This window comes from Hippopotamus amphibius, chromosome 9, assembly GCF_030028045.1.
Source record: "Hippopotamus amphibius kiboko isolate mHipAmp2 chromosome 9, mHipAmp2.hap2, whole genome shotgun sequence".
Taxonomy (NCBI): domain Eukaryota; kingdom Metazoa; phylum Chordata; class Mammalia; order Artiodactyla; family Hippopotamidae; genus Hippopotamus; species Hippopotamus amphibius.
The window spans coordinates 133171376-133195048 of NC_080194.1; the positions used below are offsets into that span (position 1 = coordinate 133171376).

The 23673-nt window shown below is 37.2% G+C and overlaps 1 protein-coding gene across 15 annotated transcripts in view; it reads left to right on the top strand.

Moving 5' to 3' along the window:
* MRTFB (myocardin related transcription factor B) overlaps positions 1-23673 on the top strand; it is a 284571-nt gene that overhangs the window by 183482 nt on the left and 77416 nt on the right. The gene's annotated exons all lie outside the window — the stretch shown is intronic.

Consider the following 23673-nt stretch of genomic DNA (forward strand, 5'->3'; position numbering starts at 1 on the left):
GAAGTGTTTTCTTTGTTAGTCATTGTTTGCACTTCTCATTCTTGGTTTTGCATTTTCTGTGTGTGTGTGTGTGTGTGTGTGTGTGTGTGTGTGCGCGCGCACGTGCACACATGCACACACACTGCTTAGCTGCTTAGCTTATTAGCTCTTTTGAAAATAGTTTGGTTATTCATTCTAAAAATGGCAATGGTGTATACTTATGGCAAATTTGTGAGAAAGAAGAGAAGAAACAAAGAAGTTAATACATATTCCCACTCCTCAGATGACACTGTTACGTTTTTTAGTATCTCCTTAATCTTTTCGGTGTAGGCTAGTTTGGTTTAAAATGTCATTTATATACATTTGTTTCCTGGGTTTGTTCATTTTCAATTTCACATACTGTTTTTGGTAATTTTTAATATTTTGTTTTAGGAGCATCAGTTTAATCATTGCATATCCGCTCAAGTAAGTACATCAGATACAGTTCAGTTAACCAGATCCTCACTCTTGGACACTTAAATTGTTTTTTGTTTTTGTTTTGCCATAGGTTAAAATCTTTGTATCCAGTAACACACTAACACTTTTGAAATTGTGAAAATACATTTTGATTCCATTTGTTAATGTATTATTCCTTATTAAGTTAGCTCATAGTCTTCAGAAGTATCCTGGCTAAGACCAAGGAATTTGGGCACAGGCAGCTCTGAGGTTAAGAATCCCAGCCAGTTACCTTACCGTTGTTTTGGTTTCTTCATCTATAAGTTGGGATGGAAGTAAAATAAACGTCCTTATCTGTTAGGGTTGTTGAGGGAATGAAATGAAATGAAATGAAACAAAGTTCTTAGCATAGTGTCTTATATACAGTTTGTCTTCAGTAAATGTCGCTAGAAATTATTATTATTGTACAGGAATAAAGGACTTAAAATGAAATTTAGTCTCATTTATATATTATGCCTAAAATGTCATCTCCTCTATTTAAGTGGTTCACCAAAATATGTTTACATGGTAAACAAGAGAATTTCAGTTTGTGAGATGGTGGAAGTCCTCTTGTTGTAAATTAATTTTGTAGCTCGAAATTCTGGAGTGCTTGTTGTTCTTATATTATAGACTCTTCATTAAAATGTTTTCTCTAATGAGCATTACGAAACTGCTTTACTGAATAGTGGCTTTGGGGTTGGTGGTATGTCCCTTAGACACTCAAACTGGGTGCAATCCTTGATAATGTAGAAACTTTTTTTTTAATCTTGTTAATTCTTTTCAAGTGGCTTCATTCTTAATGTTTTAAAAGAAATGTCAGGCATAACTTATTTGCCCAAAAACATAGAGAATGACAATAGTGTGTTATGTGAGTCATTTCTAGAACAATATCAGAATCATATGAGGTAAGGAAATACCTATTTTGCAAAGAGTCAGGACATAATGATTTGTTGACAGGTCTGATGAAATCAAATACTCATTTCTTTTCAATTTTTAATCTGTAGAAATGCTTTAAAATTGTAATAAATATTTTCTCAACAGTTCTCTTGCTTTTTATAAAAGTCTATATTTGCTCATCTAGAATTACAATACCTTAAAATTTGTTTAGTTGAATTACATACAGGCTGTTACCATGAGGAAACAGTTTGAATTACCAATTCAGGATATTTTAATGTAAAAAATATCTTTTAAGGTTTAGTTTTTCGTCATAAATATATATAATCATTTTAGACCATTTTTAAAATTTGGAAGGATAAAAAACAGAGCCTGTAAGTAAACTGTAAATCCTACCACTCAGAGTATTTTGTCCTAATCTTTTTTTACATTCATATAGTTTTTAGAAAAACAAAACGGAGACAAGACTGGGCATCCATTTTTATGGGCCCCCTTTCTCCCCTCACCCTCACAGTGCACCTTTTCCCATGTTATTAAATATTGCTCTGAAAATGAAATCATGTTTTACTTCTTTGGCTCACCATAAACATTCAATAATTTTTTTTTATTTTGAAGCCATTATTTCAGTGGCTGTACAATATATCATTATATATTTGCCATAATTTGATCACCCCTTATTGATTAGCATTTAAGATCACGTCCTGGACTTGGTGTGGTGATTAATGCTAAGATGAATAGCATTGCACGTAAGTCATTTTATTTCTGTATATATTCCTGAATATTCCTTTAGAATAAAGTCATAGATATTGAATTACAGGGTCAAAGAGTTTAGACCTCTTTCTGGGTTCTTTAACATATTTCCAGGGGCTTTTTAGAAACATGATACCAATTTATACTTTTATTGCCAGTGTTTGACAGTATTCACAACATTCTTATCTATTTGAAAAATGTTTCATTAAAATTTTTTAAAGTTGAGTTATGTTTTACATACACTGAAATGCACAGCTTTGATATGTACAGTGGGATGAGTTTTTTAAAACTTTATTTTGAAATAACTTCTGACTTAAGGAAGGTTTCAAAAAATAATACAAAGAATTCCGGTATATCCTCCATCCAGATTCCTCAAATGTTAGTCTTAATTTTAAGAACTTGCTTTATCATGCTCTTTCCATGTCTATACATAATGTTTTTTCCCTGAACATTTGAGAGTAAGTTGCAGACATGTTGCTTTTTTACCTGTAAACACTTGTGTGTTTCCTGAAAATAAAGATACTCTCTTATTTAACCACAGTACAACTATTTAAATCAGAAATTAACATTGATACAGCACTATTGACCAATCCCAGACCTTATTCAGATCATGCCAGTTGTTCCAATAGTATCCTCTGTAGCAAAAGTAAAATATGTTTTCCCTGTTTTACAGTCCAATCCAGGATCACATGTTGTTTTTAAATGTTTGGTCTCTCAGTCTCCTTTAAAGTGGAATCTTTTGTGTAGTCTTATAGTTTTTTTTTTTTTCTTTCTTTCTTTCTTTTTTTCTTTTTTTTTTTTTTTCCTTTTGTAATGTATTTGAAGAGTATAGGTCAATTATTATGTAGAATGACCTTTAATTTGGGTGCATCTCTTGGCGCCTTGTGATTAGACCAGGTTGTTCCCCTTTGGCAGGAAGACCAGAGAAGTGGATGCTGTGTCTTCTCAGCTTTCCCTTTGTAATTTTGTAATTAATAAGTATGTTATGAGGAAACACGAGGGTGAGTCAAAAATTATCCTCTCTCTGGCTGTAGAATTTAATTAACCTTTAGAAAAGACAAATACATCATTTTTTGACATAATCTCTTTGCTTTTCAATACTTTGTCCATCTGTCAGCAAGCTTTCGTATTCCCTCACTAAAAAATGTTTTAGGCTGAGCTGCGAGCCAGGAATGCACTGCTGTCTTCACTTCTTCATCAGAAGTGAATCTTCATCCTCGTAGGGCTGCTGAAATTTCAGGGGACCAAACAGGTGAAAGTCTGATGGAGCAAGATCAGGACTATAGAGAGGATGCTTTAACACCTCAAAACAAAGTTTTTGCAGAGTGTCGACAGTGTGGGCAGAAGTGTGCAGATGTGCACACCCTCAGACCACAAAAAATGAATCACTGCATGCTGCTCTTATTTCCTGCAAATCACACGTGGGGCGTGCATTTTTGTTCACACTGCAGTTACAAATGAACTGATGTAACATGTTCATACTTGCACAGCAGTAACTGGGGAGACAGTAGCCTTGAACGGAAAGCGCTGATAAGACAGTGCGGCCAACAGAAGTTTTAATATAACTATAGTGCAGGTAATTTTTGACTAACCCTCGTATTTTCACATTATGTAAATTCTCTCCTCATCAAACTCTCATCTATACTAAATAGTTTTAGTATCCATTGGTAATTCTTGCCTAAAACAGTTATTATGCTGGTGATTGCTAAGTGCTGATTTTCTAATTTCATCATTCCTTACATTTATTAGACAACGTTCTACTTTAAAAACAAGCTTTCTTTTCTGTTGACTTTATTAATTTATATCATTGAGGAATCATATTTTATTCTAATTGTTATTATTTAAGAGCAGTTCTTTCACTGTTATTTATTTTGTTGTCCAACTTTTCTTAGATTTGGCTAGTGGGAGTTCCTTCAAGCTGGCTTCTATATCCTTTTGACAGGTTTCCTTCATTCTTTGAGAACAGAAAGATGTTCCAGGCTCAACTTGTACTTTGCCCTAGCCCTGGAATCAGCCCTTTTTCCTAGGAAGTCTGGTTTGTTTTAGTGCAGTATTTATAAACCAAGATCTGGGAGCAAGCTGTATCCATTGCTACTGTTTGTTCTGAACTGTTTGTTCATTGCTTCTAGATCCTCTCAGTTGGCAGAAGTAGGAAATACATGCGTGTGTTCACATGTACACACATATATGTGTATCTATTCCTGTCTGTCTGTGTCACTGTAGATGTTAAAAATTAGGCATCCTTACTGATATCTCCAGTTTCAGCCCAGCATCACAGAGTTCACTCTATCCTTACCCTCCTCCCGTCATCCACAATATATTTTCTTATGTGTTTAATTGTTGAGTCCACATAAAGCAGTTTCAGAATTACTAACCCATGCCACTGTGAAAAATAAATTCACAGTGTAAGTTTAAGGTGTTCAGCATAATGATTTGACTTACATGCATCATGAAACGGTGACCACAGTAAGTTTAGTGAACATCCTTCATCTCACATAGATGCAAAATATAAGAAACAGGGAAAAAATGTCCTCTTGATGAGAATTCTTAAGATTTACTCTCCTAACAACTTTCATATATAACACAGAGCAGCGTTAATTATAGTTCTCATAATGTGTATTACATCCCTGGTACTTATTTATCTTACAAGTCGAAGTTTGTACCTTTAGACTGCCTTCATCCATTGTCCCTTTCCCCCACCTCTGTTAGGCACAAATCTGATCTCTTCTTCTATGAGTTTGTTTTTGAAGTATAATTGACCTACAACACTATGTTAGTTCCTGGGGCACAATATAGTCATTCAGTATTTCTGTGCATTTCAAAATGATCACCACAATAAGTCTAATAACCATCTGTCACCATACAGAGATATTACATAGGCATTGACTCCGTTCCCTACACTCTGCATTTCATACCTGTGACTCGTTTATTTTGTCATAGGAAGTTTGTACCTCTTTGTCTCCCTCCCCTATTTGTCCCCTCCCCCACTACTTACGCCTCTGGCAGCCACCGGTTTGTTCTCTGTATCTATGACTGTATTTCTCTTTGGTTGTGTTTTGTTCATTTGCTTTTTAGATTCCACAAAACTATATGAAATTATATAGTATTTGTCTTTCTCTGACTTATTGCACTTAGTATAATATGCTCTGCATCCATCCATGCTGTCACAAATGGCAACATGGCTTTTTTTTTTTTTTTTGTAGTAATAGAGAAATATTTATCTGTATGTTTTCCAATCACATTGAAATGAATTTAGAAATAAATGCCAAAATGAAATTTTAGAACTATACAGATAAAAATTAACCAACATTCATATCTCTGAGGAGAGAGCTGAGAACGCAGAGGGCAGAGCCATGATTCCTGAGAGCAGAGTCCTGATCCTCCGAGGATTATTTCCAACATTGAAACTTCATGAAGTTTGCCCAGTTGGGTTTCTAAATTGCCTGGGACTGGTGACTTGAATTTCCTTCCATTTTCTCCTTCATTGGACCAGATTGTCTGTAACTATCATCCTACACCCATTCCAGCATTGCATTTTGGGAACAGACAACTTTTCTTTTTTAGTTTTCACAGTTCCTCAGATAGATAGGAATTGTGCCGCAGAGTAGATTGCATCTAGAACCTTACCTACATAATATTTCATCCTTTTTTGTGGCTGAATAATATTCCTGTGTATGTGTGCACGCTGCATCTTCTTTATACAGCCTTCTGTTGATGGGCACTTAAGTTGCTTCCATGTCTTTGTTATTGTAAATAATGCTGTAGTGAACATGGTACATATATCTTTTTGAATTAGTGTTTTCATTTTCTTTGGATAAATAACAGGAGTGGGATTGCTGGATCACATGGTAGTTCCATTTTTAATATTTGGTGGAACTGCCATACTGTTTTCTGCAGTGGCTGCACCAGTTTACATTCCCACCAGCAGTGTGCAGTACTAGAGTTCCCTTTTCTCCACATCCTCACCAAACTTGTTATTTGTTGTCTTTTTGATAATGGCCATTCTGGACAGATGTGAGGTGGTATCTCATGATTTTGCTTTGCATTTCCCTCATGATTGGTGGTGTTGGGTATCTTTTCATGTGTCTATTGGTTGCTATATATGTTTTTTGGAAAAAAAGTCTATTCAGGTCCTCTGCCCATGTTTTACTTGGGTTGTTTGTTTTGATGTTGAATTGTGTGGATTTTTTGTATATTTTGGATGTTAACCCTTTATCAGATATATCATTTGCAAGTATGTTCTTCCATTCCATAGGCAGCCTTTTCATTTTGTTGAAAATTCCCTTTGTTGTGTAAAAGCTTTTTAGTTTGCTGTAATCCTACTTGTTTACTTTTGCTCTTGTTGCCCTTGCTTCAGGAGACATGTCCAAAAATATTGCTAAAACCCACATCAAAGAGTGGACTATGTTTTCATCTAGTTTTATGGTTTCCGGTCTTAACATTTAAGTCTTCAGTGCATTTGGAGTTTATTTTTGTATATGGTTTAAGAAAGTCCAGTTTGATTCTTTTGCATGTAGCTGTCCAGTTTTCCCAGCACCATTTATTGAAGAGACTGTCTTTTCCCCATTCTATATTCCTGCCTCCTTCATGTTAGCTTAATTGACCATAGAAATGTGAGTTCATTTCTGGGCTCTCTGTTCTGTTCCATTGATCAGTGTGTTTGTTTTTGTACCAGTACCATAATGTTTTGAACTGTGTCTTTGTCGTATAGTTTGAAATAGGGAGTGTGATACCTCCAGTTTTTTTCTTCTTTCTTAAGATTGTTTTGGCTATTCAGGGTCTTTTGTGTTTCCATACAAATATTAGAATTATTTGTTCTTGTTCTGTGAAAAATGCTCTTGGTATTTTGATAGGGATTGCATTGAATCTGTAGATTGCCTTGGGTAGTATGATCATTTTAACAATATTAATTTTTCTAATTCATGAGCACCATATATCTTTCCATCCATTTGTGTCATCTTTGATTTCTTTCAATTTCATTTTCTTTGTAATTTTCTGAGTACAGGTCTTTTACCTCCTTAGTTAGATTTATTCCTAGGTATTTTATTTTATGTGATATGATTATAAATGGGATTTTTTCTTAACTTCTGTTTCTGATAGCTTGTTGTTAGTATATAGAAATGTGGCCAATATCCTTGTATTAATTTTGTATCCTGCAACTTTATCAAATTCATTGATGAGTTCTAGTAGTTTTTTGATGGCATTTCTAGGATTTTCTATATATAGTATCATGTCATCTGCAAACTGTGATGGTTTTACGTCTTCCTTTCCAATTTGGATTCCTTTTATTCTTTTTCTTATCTGATTGCTGTGGCTAGGACTTTCAATACTATGGTGAATAAAAGCATCAAGAGTGGGCATCCTTGTCTTATTCCTGATCTTAGAGGAAATGCTTTCAGCTTTTCACCATTGAGTATGAGGTTAGCTGTGGTCTTGTCACATATGGCCTTTATGATGTTGATGTATGTTCCCTCTCTACCCACTTGGTTGAGAGTTTTTATCATGAATGGATGTTGAATTTTGTCAGAAGCTTTTTCTGCATCTGTTGAAATGCAAAAATCATATGATTTTTATTTTTCAGTTTGTTAATATGGTGTATCACATTGATTGATCTGTGAATACTGAAGCATCCTTGCATCCCTGGAATAAATCCCACTTGATCATGGTGTATGATTCTTTTAATGTATTGTTAAATTCTGTTTGCTAATATTTTGTTGAGGATTTTTGTGTCTGTGTTCATCAGTGATATTGGCCTGTAATTGTGTGTGTGTGTGTGTGTGTGAGAGAGAGAGAGAGAGAGCACGTGAGCAAGCAAGCGAGCTTCATCTGGTATTGAGCTGATTGTGGCGTGGTACAGTGAGTTCAAAAGCAATCTTTTCTCTGTGATTTTTTTGGAATAGTTTGAGGAGAATAGATGTTAACTTTTCTTTAAATGTTTGGTGGAATTCACCTGTGAAGCCATCTGGTCCTGGATTTTATTTGTTGGGAGTTTTTATTATTACTGATTCATTTTCGTTCCTGGTAATCAGTCTATTCATATTTTCTTTTTCTTCCATATTCAGTCTTGGGAGATGGTATATTTCTAGGAATTTGTACATACATTTCTTCTAGGATGTACATTTTATTGGCATGTAACTGTTCATAGTAGTTTTGTATGTTCCTTTGTATATCTGTAGTGTCAGTTATAACTTCTTTTTCATTTCTGATTTTATTGATTTGGGTCCTTTATCTTTTTTTCTTTATGAGACTGGATAAAGGTTTATCTATTTTGTTTATCTTTTCAAAGAACAACTTTTAGTTCATTGACTTTTTTTTTTTTTTTTTTTTGGTCTTTTTTCATTTATTTCTGCTCTGATCTTTATGATTTCTTCTGCTAACTTTAGGTGTTTTTTGTTGTTGTTTCTAGTTCCTTTAGGTGTAAGGTTAGGATATGTATTTGAGATTTTTCTTGTTTCCTGAGGTAGGCTTGTGTTGCTATAAACTTTCCTCTTAGAACTGCTTTTGCTCATCCCATAGATTTTGGATTGTTATGTTTTCATTTTCATTTGTCTCCAGGTATTTTTTAATTTCCTCCTTGATTTCTTCAGTTATCCATTGATTGTTTAGTAGCATATCCTTTAGCCTCCACATGTTAGTAGGGGTTTTTTTGCAGTTTTTTTCTTGTAGTTGATTTCCAGTCTCATAGTGTTTGTGGTCAGAAAAGATGTTAAATGATTTCAATTTTCTTAAATTTACCAAGGCTTGTTTTGTGGCTTAGCATATGATATAAAATGGAGAATGTTCCATATGCACATGCAAAGAACGTGTGTTGTGCTGCTTTTGGATGGGATGTTCTTTACCTATATCTATTAAGTGCATTTGGTCTAACGTGTCATTTAGGCCAGTGGTTCCTTATTGATATTCTGTCTTTATGATCTGTCCATTAATGTAACTGGGGTGTTAAAGTCCTCTACTAGTAATTGTGTTACCATCATTTTCTCCCTTAATGTCTGTTAATATTTGCCTTATTATTTTGGGTGCATGTGTTTTTACAATTGTTATATATTCTTCTTGGATTGATCGCTTGATCATTATGTAACATCCTTTTTTGTCTTGTTACAGTATTTGTTTTAAAGTCTATTTTTTCTGATATAAGTATTGCTGCCCCGACTCTTTTCATTTTCATTTCCATAGAATACCTTTTCCCATCCCCTCACTTTCAGTCTGTGTGTGTCTTTAGATCTGAAGTCTCTTGTAGGCAACATATCTATATCTATCTATCTATATCTACCTATCTATCTATATCTACCTATCTATCTATTTATCTGTCTATCTATCTGCCTTGTTTTTGTATCCATTAAGCCATTCTGTGTCTTTTGATTATAGCATTTAGCCCATTTACATTTAAAGTAATTATCAATGTATGTACTATTTACCATTTTTTAAATTGTCTTGGGGTTTGTGTTCTTTTTTGTAGTTCTTTTTTGTTCCCTTCTTTTGTTCTCTTCCCTGTGATTCAATGACTATTTAGTATTATGTTCGATTCCTTTCTCTTTTTTGTGTGTGTATCTGTTATAGATTTTTGTTTGGTTACCATGAGGTTTATATATATATATACACACATACATGCACGCGCATGGTTGTTTTAAGTTGATGATCTTTTAAGTTCAAACTCATTTCAGCAACCCTGCATTTTTATTCCCCCTGCCACCACCCACATTTAATGTTTTTGACCTCATATTTTACATCTGTTTTGTATGTCTGTTAACTACTTATTGTGGATATAGGTGATTTTACTACTTTCATCTTTTAACCTTCCAGCTAGCTTTATAAAGTGGCTAATCTTCTACCTTTACTGAATATTTGCCTTTACCAATGAGATTTTTCCTTTTGTAGTTTTCATATTCCTAGTTGTGGCCTTTTCTGCTTAGAGAAGTCCTTTAATTGCAAAGCCAGTTTCATGGTGCTGAACTCAGCTTTTGCTTGTCTGTGAAACTCTTGATCTCTCCTTCAAATCTGAATGATAGACATGGCAGGTGGAGTATTCTTGGTTGTAAGTTTTTCCCTTTCATCACTTTAAATATATCATGCCGCTCCCTTCTTGCCTATAGAGTTTCTGCTGAGAAGTCAGCTGTTAGCCTTCTGGAAGATCTATTGTATATAACTAGTGGCTTTTCCCTTTTTGCTTTTAATATTCTCTCTTCCTATTTAATTTTTGCCATTGTAATTACAATGTGTCTTTGAATTGACTTCTTTGGGTTGATCTTATTTGGAATTGTCTGTGTTTCCTGAACTTGGATGTCTGTTTCTTTTCCCAGGTTAGGGAAGTTTTCAGCTATTATGTCTTCAGATATGTTCTCTTCCCCTTTCTCCCTATCTTCTCTTTCTGGAACCCCTATAATGTGAATGTTAGTACATTTGATATGTCCCCTATTCTCATTTTTTTTTCCTTTTCTTTGTTCAGCTTGCATAATTTCTGCTACTCTGTCTTCTAACTTGTTGATCCATTCCTCTGTGTCATCTAATCTGATTCCTTCTAGTGTATTTTTTATTTCAGTTATTGTATTCTTCAGCTCTGTTTGGTTTTTCTTTATATTTTCTCTTTGTTAAGCTTCTCATTGTGGTCATCCATTCTTCTCTCAAGTTCTTTGAGCATCTTTATGAATGTTACTGTGAACTTCTGGGTTGTTTGTCTTCATCTTGCTTGGTTCTTCTTCTGGAGTTCTGTCTTGTTCCTTCATTTGTAGCACATTCTTCTGTTGCCTCTTTTCCCCTAATTCTGTATTTATTTCTACGTATTTGGTAGATTGGTTACTTTTTCTGATCTTGGAGAAGTGACCTTATGTAAGAGACATCCTTTGTGGCTGTATGCTCTAGGGATGCCCCCATGTGGGCTGCATGGGCCCTTCTATTGTGGTGGGTCAAACAACTGTGGGCATGATGGTGGGGGTGATTGGCCCCTGACCCAGTTACTTGCCTGGCCTGCCTAGTATGGGGGCTGCCAGGCACTGAGGAGTGGGGCTGGGTCCTGGCATGGCTGGATGCACAGCCTGAGGAGTCCTGGTGCTCGTGGGCAGGTCTGGGCCACAGGGTGGCTGGCTGCAGGGCCTACGCGTCCTGGAGGTGATGTCATCTGCTTGTGGGCAGTCCTGGGTCCACGGCTAGTGCCAGCCCAATTTGGGTGTTCCCTCATCCTTGTAAATTTCATTAATTTATTTTTTGAGTATGTGATATAGTAACAAGCTTCTGAAAGTCAAAACTATACCAAAAACGATATTCTCAGAAGTGTTGTTGCCTGCTTCTGCCTCCCACCCCATTTCCATCCCCTAATCCTTCCACCCTGTTTCCCCACCCAGTGCAGGTGATTAATGACATTAGTTTCTGGTTTACCCTTCCTTTCACTTTTTTCCTCCTGAAGCAGCTATAAGTATACATTTTATTGTTCCCCCTTCTCTTTTAGACAAGAAGTAAAGTTGATACTGTTTTGTAGTTTGCTTTTTTTTTTTTTTTTTTTTCACTTAACATATTCTGCAGGTGTCCTGGTATCAGTTCATGGAGGTTTTCCTTAGTCCTTTTTACAGCTGTGTAGGATTCTGTTCCTTCATTTGTAGCACATTCCTCTGTTGCCTCTTTTTCCCTAATTCTGTATTTATTTCTGTGTATTTGGTAGATTGGTTACTTTTTCTGATCTTGGAGAAGTGACCTTATGTAAGAGACATCCTTTGTGGTTTGGATGTACCATAGTTTATTCAACCATCCTCCTGTGTGTGGGCGTTTAAGTTGTTTCCAGTATTTTGCAGTAACAAACAAATTGCTATAGTAAATAACTTTTGGCGTATACCATTTTATAATGTTGGAGATGTATCTTCAGGTAAATTCCTAGATGTGGAATTGCTGGGTCCAAAGGAAAAGGCATTTGTAGTTTTGTTAGATATTGCTAAATTCCTCTTTCAAAGGACTGTACCGCATTGCATTCCAATCAGCAACGAGTGACAATGTTTATTTCCCCCATAGCCACACCTACAGACTGCATTGTCATACTTTTTTGCCATCTGGTATTTTTATGTAATTTTAATTGCATTTCTCTAATTATGAGTAAGGTTGAACATCTTTTCATATGTGTAAGGGCCATTTCAGAATCTTTTTTTGGAGAAGAGTGTGAATTATTTGTTCATTTCTCTGTCAGGTTTTTTTAAACTCTTTAATTTTTAGAGTTATTTGTGTATTGAGGAGATTAGCCCTTCCTCTTCTGTGTTTTGTTTTTAACGTGGCCAGCATTTGTCAGTCTTTTCTTTTTATTGCATTTGGATATGGTTATAGAAAACTTCTCCCCATGTCCAAGGATCCCATCAGTATTTACTTACAGTTCTCATGGTTTGATTTTTTTTTTTTTAACATTTTCATTCCTGGTCTACTTGAAGTTATTTTTATCTAGTAAGACTCTTTCTTCCTCCCCTATGTGGCACTTTTTGTGTGTGTGTTTTCTCAGTTTGCCTTGGGTGTTTTTATTTTTTCCATATGAACTTAAGAATCAACTTGTCTAGCTCCATTAAAAAGCCTGTTGCTATTTTTGTTGAAATAGCATTATGTGTGTAAATTAACTTAGAGAAAACCAACATTTTAATGATGTGGTATTATCTTGTCCATCGACAAGGATTATCTTATGTGTTCAAGCATACTTTTGTGTTTTTCAGGATTTTTGCACATTTCTTATTAAGTTTACTCCTGCATTTTTGTCTTTTTGCTATTATGAGTGGGGTTTTCTCTACTATTATGTTCTCTGTGTATCTGTAGCCTATTGATTTCTGTTTGTGTTTGAATTTATCCTACTTGAAAGTTTGCCAGGTTTCTTGAATCTGTAAATTAACGTATTTCATCTGATTTGGGGAATTTTCAGGCCTTATATTTGCAGTTATGTTTTCTGCTTCGTTCTCTCTCTGCTTTCCTGGAATGTTAGCTGCGTGTAACCTTATGATGTCATCCCAAGGCTCCCTAGACTGTTCTTTGTTTTTTAAATCTTTTTTCTCCAAGGCACGTAGTTTATTTTCATTCTTTCATTTATATGGATATAATGGTTTATGGATTTGAATTTTTCTTTGGTCACAGCTTTAAATATTTGCCATGGATTCAGATTATACCCCGCAAAACTATCTTTTTAAAAAAAATTATTTTATTTCAGTTTGTATTTTTCCTCTTTTCTGTGAATTAATAGATGTTATTAATTTCCAGGTAGACAAGCCTTTTTATTTTTTTATTAATAATTTTTAGTGTTATTACATTGACATCAGAGTGTTTTTTATAATATTTTTTGTTTTATGGAATTCACTGGCATTTTCTTTGTGACCAAATATGTGATTATTTTTTTAATAATCCATGTTTTTTGAGAAGGCATCTTCTTTATCATCAGGGTGTGAAGTTCACTATATAGCAATACGATCTCCTTATTGATTATGCTGTTTTGACCCTGTATATCCTTATTTATTCTCTGTCTACCTCATCTGTCTTGTACTGCGATTGGAAGATTAAAGTCTCCTGTTATTTGTGTGTTTTGTCTATGTCACATTACATCTCCTGTCCTTTTTGTTTTATAACAGTAGTTATGTTATTTTGTACATAGTCACAGCTGTTAAAGCTTTATTGTTGATCATGGCTTTTAGCATTAAAAAATGTTGTTTGTCTCATAAACGGTGTTTCACTTGAATCTTATGTTTTCTATGCTCAGGATCACTACCCCTTCCCCATCCTCATCTGTAACACACATCAGTCCACCCAAATCATGCAGCCCCATCAGTCACAGTGCACCAGTTCACACGACCAGCACACACGTGAGGAATAATGCAGTCATTACACATGGGACTTATTTTACTTATTTTAATGGTTTGTTGGTTTTTTGCTTTTGTCTTAAGATTCTTTAGAGCAGTTCTGCTGCTCAGTAGTTCTCAGAGTTCAGACACCCAGGTAAATAATCTTCTATTGCATTAAAGTTTTGTAAATAATAGAGACTCTTTCGAAGTTATCATATTACAGAAAGGAATTTGTCTGTTTCCACAAGTGCCATTGTCTTAAGAAAAAAACATTTATTGAAGTATAAGTGACATACAATAAATTGCACATATTTGAAGTATTCAACTTGAGGAACTTTCGTATCACCGTAATCAAGAGAACATTTTCATCACCTTTAAAAATTTCCTCATGCCTCTTTGTAATCATTCTTCTTTCCACCACAGTCTCCAAGCAACCACTGATCTGCTTCCTGTCACTATAGGTTATAGTTTGCATTTTCTAGAATTTTTTATAAATGGAATCATATACATGTGCTCTTCTTTTGTCTGGCTTTATTCCTTCAGCCTAATTATTTTGAAATTTATCCATATTGTTGTTTGTTGTTTTTTTTTACTGATGATTAGTAGTCTATTGTATGGATACACCAAAATGTATTCATTTACCTATGTATGGATAGTTATTTGCAGTTTCTGGCTATTACAGATAAAGCTGCCAATAAAGTTCTATTGAAGAAACCGTAGTTTCAAAAGCTAAGCATACACGTACTATATAATCAAGACTTTATTCAAAAGAAGAGTATAATTATCTACACAAAGATTTATACCAAAATGTCATGACAGAATTATTCGTAGTAGCTCAGAACTGAAAAGTACCCAGATGTCCATCAGCAGATGAATGCATGACCAAAATGTGGTCTGCCCGTACAGTGAATGTATTGCTCAGTACTAGAAAGGAACCAATCACTGATGTGTGCAGCAACGTGGATGACTCTCAGAATCACTATGCTTAGTGAAAGAACTCAAACACAGAAGACTACATAGTGTATGATTTCATTTACTTGCAATTCTGGAAAAGGCAAACTATTCCATAATGATAAAAAACAGATCAGTGATTACCTGAAGCTGGGTGTGGCAGAAGGATGCACTGCAAAGGGGCAAGAAGAAACTTTTGGAAATGATGAAAATGTTCTGAACCTCACATAGGACCATGGTGTATACCTCCATCAAAACTCACCAAATTATACATTTTAAATGGATGTATCTTACTGTCTTTATACCTCAGTAATCATGATTTTTAAATGTCAGACACAACCAAAAAAATATAACAGGTAGTTTTAGTTGTTAGTTTCCTGTAAGGAGGATGTTTATCCACTAGCCTGCACTACTGAATGTAAGAATTTACTTAATTAAAGAGAAATGTGACCACTTGAACATGGTTTAAACACTGGGATAGATCTCATAGGAGACAAAAAGATGAAGGAGATGCATATGCAGCTTTTGAAGAGTGTAGCGTTTACTAAGATGGGAAGGGGACGTCAGGAACGCGAAGAGCATCCAGATGCGTTGGGAGAAGGCACAGGGGAGCCGTGCAAAGCATCCCTGCCCCCAGTGGAGTGCTCTCTGGGTCTTCCAGCCAGAACTGTTTACATGAAGGTACTTGCTGTTCATAATACACTCGATTGTCAAGTATTAAGACCTATGTGTTATTTTTTACTTTTCTAATTTAAAAAAAATTAGCTAAAAAAATTCTTTTTCAGCCAAGGTTCTGTGAGGAAATTAATCCCTACAAATGTGATTAGAGTCACTGTTTTCTTAATTATTCCAAGGTTGACACAGCTAGTACCATTCTAGACACGTAGGAGAGACGTTCATTCATTTTATACAGTGGGTGCCTTTGGACATTAGGGCTTAGTTCTCTCACAGAACCCACTGAGAAAAGCTAGTAGTCTGCATCCACACTGCCTAGATTACAAATCTCCCTTCTCCTAAAAAGCTGTGTAGCTGGACAAGCTACTTAACCTCTCAGTGCCCCAGTATAGAAAGGAGATACGAATAGGGTTATTGAGAAGAGTAAACTGAGTGGGTGTGTGGGAAGTTCTTAGCATCATGTATGAACATAGTGCTTCAGTACACAGTAAGCGACACATAAACGTTAGTGCCAGCACAGCATCTTCATTATTATTCACAGAAGGCTGAGTCCTCCCATGACAGGTGTCATGAGTGTTCAGATCTGACTCTTTGGGGCTATTGAGAGACATCCTGAAAAGCTTATGAAAGAGGTTGATCCTGGAGCTAGTTCTTCCTTGGGTACAGTTTCCATGGGCAGAAGTCGAAAATCGAGAATTTCAGGCAGAAGAAAAAACTTGAGCAAAGACAAGGAAAACTCAGAGCATATCAGGAGGTATAAGCAGTTTGATTTAGCTGAAGCCTTAGGAACATGTTGGGGGTTAATAGAGCTACTCAGGAAAGTGGGAGACAAAGCGTTGATGCTTTGAATGCCAAGATGAGAAATGTGGGTAGAATTAGGTTGATAGAGAGAGGCCTGGATGAATGTGGGTCAGTTGAGTGACCTTCTTTTATTTATCCAGGCAGCATTAATTGAGTGGGCAGTGTCCCAGGCACTCGGGCTATGAGGATGAGTGAGACAGCGTGAACTGGTTTTTAAGTGCATTCTCTGGAGCTGAACCTACCTGAGGTCTAGGCTAAGCCCATTGCTTGCCTTTAAAAACAACAACAACAACAAAAACCAAAACAAAAGACCAAAACAAAAAAAAACTTTGTTCTTCCAGCAAGGCCTAGCTTATAAAATTAGAGATGATTTCATCCTGAGTATAGCATATAAACTTAACATCAAGGGTATTTTAACTGCAGAAGGAAAACTCATTTAGGAGCTGCCGTTGAGAAAGCAAGAAGCACCTGAATCCGAGGTAGGGCACATGTGTTTCTGCGTGCAGTGTTGGGTGTTTAGGGTCGATGGTTGATAACAGTGCAGTCTCAGTGGACACAAAGGATCCTCGCGGAGAAGGTTCATTCACTGATCACAGTTTTGTAAGTAGGTGGGCAGGAACTACAGTCCTAAACAAAGTGTCTGGATTCCCTTCTGCAAGAAGAAAGATTGCTTTTTCCTCAAAGACAGGAGGTGGGATGGGAGTGGGAAGGGGAGTGGAGCTTATGTCTGAAGACCTCAGTATTCATAAATCTAGTAGTAGCCCAGGTTAGCTGCTGGGAAAGGTTCGGGGTGGTTACGTAGCGTGGCCTTCGGGAAAATGGCGGTGCTTTGGAACAGCGGCACAGGTCGTGCAAAGTAAAGTCAGTAGGAGATAAAGGAGACATTCTGGAACAGGGGTGGGGGCATGACATGATTTTATATTAAATTTGGATAGTCCTCTTGCCTCCTTAATTTCTCAAGCCATGCTTGGTGTCATATCCTCCTTTTGTCCTGACTCCCAAGATGGCAAAATAGGGTCTCCAGTCAGATTAGGTAAACAAAGGCAAATGCTTACTTCTCACTTCAGGATAATGTTGTGGAAGCCAAGCAGCAGAGTAAATAGTCCCCTCTCCCCATTTGAGTTATAAGGTAAAACAGTGGTTCACAAACTTAAGAAATGTCCTGACTCTTTAAGAACAGTTAGTACATGACTTAATTTTTATCAGTGTAATGTTACAGAATTCGGTACAGCTGTAAAAGAGGTATAAACTTGTGCTTGGCAGCACTTACACAGCTACAAAACAAGAACACTTTTGCATGTTATTTATAGAAATCGGCAAAGCTAACGAAATTCAAATTGGTATTAATTTACCATGACACGTGAATTTCTGCATAAATGTAACTGCTGCTGGACATCTGGCCACGGTGCTCACTGCTCTCGCGTAGGCTCAAGCCTGTACTGCCACCTGCCACCTGCCTCGCTTCTCCCGCCCGCTGCTCTGTTCAGACCGCTGCAGGCTGCTACCACTTTGCCTTCTCTAGGCCTGAGTATGTCCTTACCACCAGGTCCAGCTCTCTTTCCTTTTCATTCTTATATGGCAACACTTGATTCTTTTTTTCAAGGTTAACAAAAGGAGAACACACAATTTTTTCGTTTTCCGCAAAGAACTCATCCAAGGAGACATCCTCGGATTCCTGAAAGTATGTCCTAGGGTTTGTTCTACTCAGTTCTCAGAGACCATGGCTGACTACTTGGCTGTGATTTGTCACCTGGGGTGGTTTTTCTATTTCATTATTCCAGTTAAGTGAAAAAGTACCATCAGGGTTCTCTGTGAGTATAAAAATTTCAAATTTGATCTAATACATGAAATCTCAAGTAGTAGACACCAGAAGGTATTAAGTGCCAAACCAAAACATGATGGACTTTATCTGCACCCTGCTGCAGCCCCAGAGGGTGGGGTTGGAAAGCAGAATGTGTGTGTCGGGTGGTGGTTAGTGTGGTGGTCTTGTGTGTGTGTGTGTCTTGCCGGACAGACCCCACCACTGGGGAGTGCCTCTTGTGCCTGTCCTGGGAATTTTATATGCATTTTTTCCTGATGTTTATAATCACAGAAAACAGCTGCTGCTGTTGTGATTGTCAATGCACTTCTATAGATGAGGCAGCCATGGTACAAAGATGTTGCCGCTTTTCCAAAATCTCATAGATCTCACAACCAAATTATGTTTAACCCTGAAGTCGTGTTCCTTCCACAGAACCATCCTACCTCTAACCTTCATAAAATCCATCTGTGATCTTATCATCCCCTTGAAATTAAATTACTAATTTTTCTTTAATACATGCCCCTGAAAATCACATGTAAATTTAGCAAAAAGAAAAAAAAAAACACCACAGGCTTTTGCTTTTAGTGAAAAGAATGTTGGAGTGAGAAAACCAGGATTAAGAGTATGTGTTCACCAGCAGAGTGACTTGAAAACACATCATTTCGTGGCTGAACTGCACTTCCTTTTGTTTTTTGTTGTTGTTGTTTTTAATAAAACAAATGTCAATATGTGTTTCCCTCAGAGCTACTGAGGGTCAGAAAGATCCTCAAGATCCTGCTAAATTTACTTGTGATCTGAAACCGTCATCACAGATGGTGAGCGTTTGCTATTTTCTCACTGAGGGTTTCCTACATACAGTTCATTCTTGTTATCTTACTGTTTTTTCCCTCAACAAAATAGGAAATACTGGCTTCCCCTCTTGTAGACGAAGCATTCCCAACAGGAGTGAAAAATTGGCTCTTGGGGTATAGGCAAAAAATCTTTTTTAACGTATAATGTGTAGCTATACATGAAGTACATAAATATGTACAGTAAATCTGTGGTATTAAAATTTCATGGAAAGTGATTAGAAAAAAATTCTGTTAAAAAGGGTCAGGAGCTGTGATGTAAAAAAGGTCAGGAAACCCCGTGGCGGTCAGCTTCCTTGTTGTTGAGAGCAGTGACCTCAGCATTACACTGGTCCTAACTGCAGGATGTGCCTGCCAGGCTTCGCTAGGACCCAGTCCTCCTAGCTTGTCACCCCTCCCTTCCATCTCTGCTGAACCTTCAAAGCTGTAGCCATTTCATCCTCCCTTAAATTCCACAACTCAGAATTCAAGGAAGTCTGCTTTGAAGAAATATAATCTAAGGAAGGCTCTTGGTTGTAAATCTTCCAGCCAGTTGTCTGTATTTATATGTTTGTAAGTGACTCTCAGGCTTAGAAGCAGAGAAAGGATTTGGATGACTTTCTTAAAACTGACAAAGTATATCCTGTCTATCGGTACTAAAGATTTGGGCGGGGGGAGACAAGGGACACCGTCACCGAGTTGCGGTCAGAGCGCTGGGATTGAGTGGTGCCACCGTCAGCCGCTGGCTGCCCCGCCCCACGGGAAGTCCTCGCCCCTCCGTGTAAGCAGAAGTCAATCAGCAAAATGGTGATGGTCCAATTCCAATCCCGACAGACCGGACCTTGCCCAGGTTGCTGCTCACATCTTCAGAGAGGATAAAGCAAACGCAGGAGGGAAGTGCCTCCGTGCCAGTCATGGCCACATTCTAGGATGAAAGATTATGATAAGCACAGATTACAAACCAAACTATTAGGCTGTCTGGCCCTGCTGTAGTGTTCAGTCATGCTGCAGTACTTAGTTGCTCAAATCATTGATATTCTTTCAAAATCTCATTATCTTAGAAATGTTAGGAAAATGTATCCCTCCTCATGAAACAGTTGTTTCCGTAATCTCTCTATATCTGCAGTGCTGTTCAACATCCGTGTATCAAAGAGTGGTAAAAATGAAGGACTTCTAAGATACGCTGTCTGATTTCACAGACAGCGCTCTGCAACTGTCCCTGTTTACAAAAAAGTATTTTAAATTATCAGCATTATCAAATTGGGTTTAATAATTATGAAATCTTTGGGATTTACCATACCCATTTAATAATTGTCTAAAGATATATTTTATAGTGGCATTTATAATGTTAAAAAGGAGAAAATTAAGGATCAAATATGTATTTTACTGAAAATATGGCACCCTTAGGAAAAAAATGGACTGAAATTTTTCTCCCTAAATGCATCCAGTCTGGCTGACTACATCTCCGTAAATGTTTCCTGATACTGTGCTGAGACTGTGTGTGAAGGAGGCCCCAAAGTGCCGGCATTTTCAGTGGATGGTCACCTGAGGACCTTCCAAAGCACCAGGAGGTGGAAGATGGAAAGAACAGGGCATCTTCCTCAGTCCCAGGGTACAGGATGCTGCAGGAGGAGTGCACGCAGTATTTAGCAGTCTCTTTGCATTCTGCTACTAATTATTTTATTCATTACTTTTGAATATTTTTACCTTAGCGGAACATTGCCCAGTTGGTAACATCCTCAGGTTTTTCTTATTGAAGCACAGCATCATCACAATGACACTCTTTTTTGTCAGCAGTTTGGTAAATGTATATTGACTCTGCCAAGTTTTTGTGTAGGTCCCTTGAGCCATGATTGTTTCTGTTTTGATTCCCTGAAGCCTTTCTTGGATTGTTCCTAATCTCCGAGCCATACAGTTTTTCTCACGCTTATTAAATATCTGTGCTTGGGGTAGTGGGAAAATTGACTTGATTTATGGTACACTCTTTCATACTAAAACAGCTCTTTTGAGTGTAGACACGAACACTGTGGAAGCAGATTTATCATAGCCAAAGTGAATTTAATCACCTGTCGTTTGAAGTTAAATGCCACTTGTGACAATAGAGCCAAGTGCCATTGAAGATGACGTAGCACATTTAGTGAGGAACCGGGGCAGGCCTACTGGAAAGCGGTTCACGTGACAACTGTGGACTTCTTTTACCAGGAGAGAAGGCAGGTCTCCTTCCTCCCTCCAGCCCTAATTTAATCCAGAAGACATTATGTGGGGCTGAGCCAGGCAGCTGCCTTGTGGAAGTGGGGGCAGTGGCCCAGTGCCGGGCTTCAGAGCCTTTGGGCGAGGAGATATCTGCCTCGGGTTTGGTGACAGCAGTGACAGTAATGGGGTGAATGGGGTATCCATGAGTGGGGTGGCAGAGACCACGGGACAAGATTCTCACTATAGGAGGGGGAGTTAACAGATATACAGAAGAAAGAAACTGAAGGCGACCCTGTGGGGCTGGACTGGAATTGGAGGCCTTGGGGTGAAGTCATGGTTTTCAATATATATAAATAGATGTATGTGTATAGATGTGCATACTTAAATATAGGTCTATATTGACATCTGTTCATAGTGAGAGACATAAACATGTTTGTGTTTACACACATAGACACATAAACTCAAAGACATATTTCCTACCTCTGACTTCAGAAAAGGCCTGGAAACAGTGACACCCAAACTGCATTGAGCACACCTAGCATTGACACCTTGTTTTCTCAACGGAGCAGGAAAAGTAAAAGGTGAGCCTGGAACATCTTATGCCAAAAAGTAAGAAAGTGCTCAAAGTGCTCAGAACAATAAGAAACTGAAGCCAGCTCGAAGGCACTCCCACTGACCAAATCTGGAATTATTTGAGCATCAAAATAAATAACGATAGGAACATGTTACAACCCATTGAATGAAGCAGGAGTCGCTGAGTCCATGCTGATGTAAATAGATAACATAAACCGAATAAAGAGAATCTTTTCTTAGAGTAGGATGTGCCACTCATAAATGTAGAAGGAATGCTAGAATTTTCAAAATCTCCATTTAGCAGTCATTCTTGTAATAAGCAACTCAGCCCCTTGAAATAATTAGTTAGAAAGGGAAAAATTAACTTTGCAGAGAAGAAACCTGGCCAATACCATTTAATCAGTTAATCAAAATAAACATCATCAGCTATGAGACAAACTGAATTTGTGCACCACCTGATGGGATGCAAAGAACACATTGCTTCTGTGGTATACCTGCCAAAAATATTCCTGCCGTGACTTATGTCTAATCATGAAGACACATCAAACGAACTCAAACTGAGAGAAATTCTACCAAGTAACCAGCCTGTAATCTTCAAAAGCCAAGGAAGGAAAAATCAAGAAAGATTGACGAACTGTTCAAGATGGAAGAAAACTAAAGAGACTTGAAAACTTGGTGCCACACGTGATTCTGGTTTGGGTCCTTCTGCTATGAAGGGTGTTGTCGGGACAACAGGTAGAACTTGATTGGAGTCTGTGGATTAGGTGGCAGTGACATATGGGTGTTAATTTCCTGACCTTGATGGTCATATTGTGGTTATGTAGGAGAATAGCCTTGTTTGTGTAGGAATTATGAACCAGAGCACTTAGGGTACAGAGTTATTGTGTCAGAGCCTTCTCGCAGATGGTTCGGGAGAAAAAAGGCTGTTTGAAATTGAAATTATTTCAGATTTTTTAAAATAGCAAAATGTTCTATTAGGCACATTCACCACTAGAGAAATTATTATTCCCTTTCAAAACTACAGAGGCAAGACTTTTAATATAAACCTACAGCCGGAAAATGTTTCCTTAGTGAGATCTTTTATTTTTATCAGATACAAAAACAGTAAGATTACAGAGGATCCTTAAGAGAGAACTGTTTTACTTTTTAACATACTAAACACACACACACACAGCCAATAAAGAATTTTTAAATGGCTGGTGTAGCTCTGTATCTACTCAGGTTTCTAAACTTGGGGCCAGAAAACAGTTGGGTACAATTTTAAAAGCAACATCCTGAAAAGGAGACTGTTGGGTTTACTGTTTCTGTTGTTCTTTTTGCAAAGCAATTAAGAATGTAGGCCCTGGAACCAAGCTGCCTGTTTGGAATCCTGGCCACCACTTATGAGATATGTGATCTCTGACAAAATATTTGATTTTTCTAGGCCTCAGTTTTCTCATCTGTAAATTAGAATAACAACATTGAACTCACAGGTCTGTCAACAGAATAAATGAGATAATATATGAAGAGCACTTAGACTGTGGCTCGTTATAAGCACTAAACAAAGCTGGCTGCTGTTATTACTTCAGGAAAAGTTAAATTGCTTTCATAAAAGCGCTTTAGTATGATTACATTGCCTTCCTTCTCCCTTGCCAGGAGTAGAATTACTGGAAGGGAGTGAAAGTAATGATCTCTGCTGTTAAACCTGTCCCAAGATCAATCTAAAGCCTGGAAACGGAGCATGTTTTAGAAGACAGCAGGCATTGCAATGCCATAGAAAAAAGACGTGGGCTTTGAAGAACTCAGATGTTGGTTGAATTCCAGATCTGCCGCTTACCAGCTTTGTGACTTTGGTTTTGGTCTGTAAAATGTCTAGAATGTACCAGTAATCATAGTGACTGCAGAGGGCTGTTGGGGGGTTAAATGAGATGAACTTTGCAAAACCTGCTGCAGACCGACCCAAAGAATGTCCACAGAAAATGATGGGTTTTCT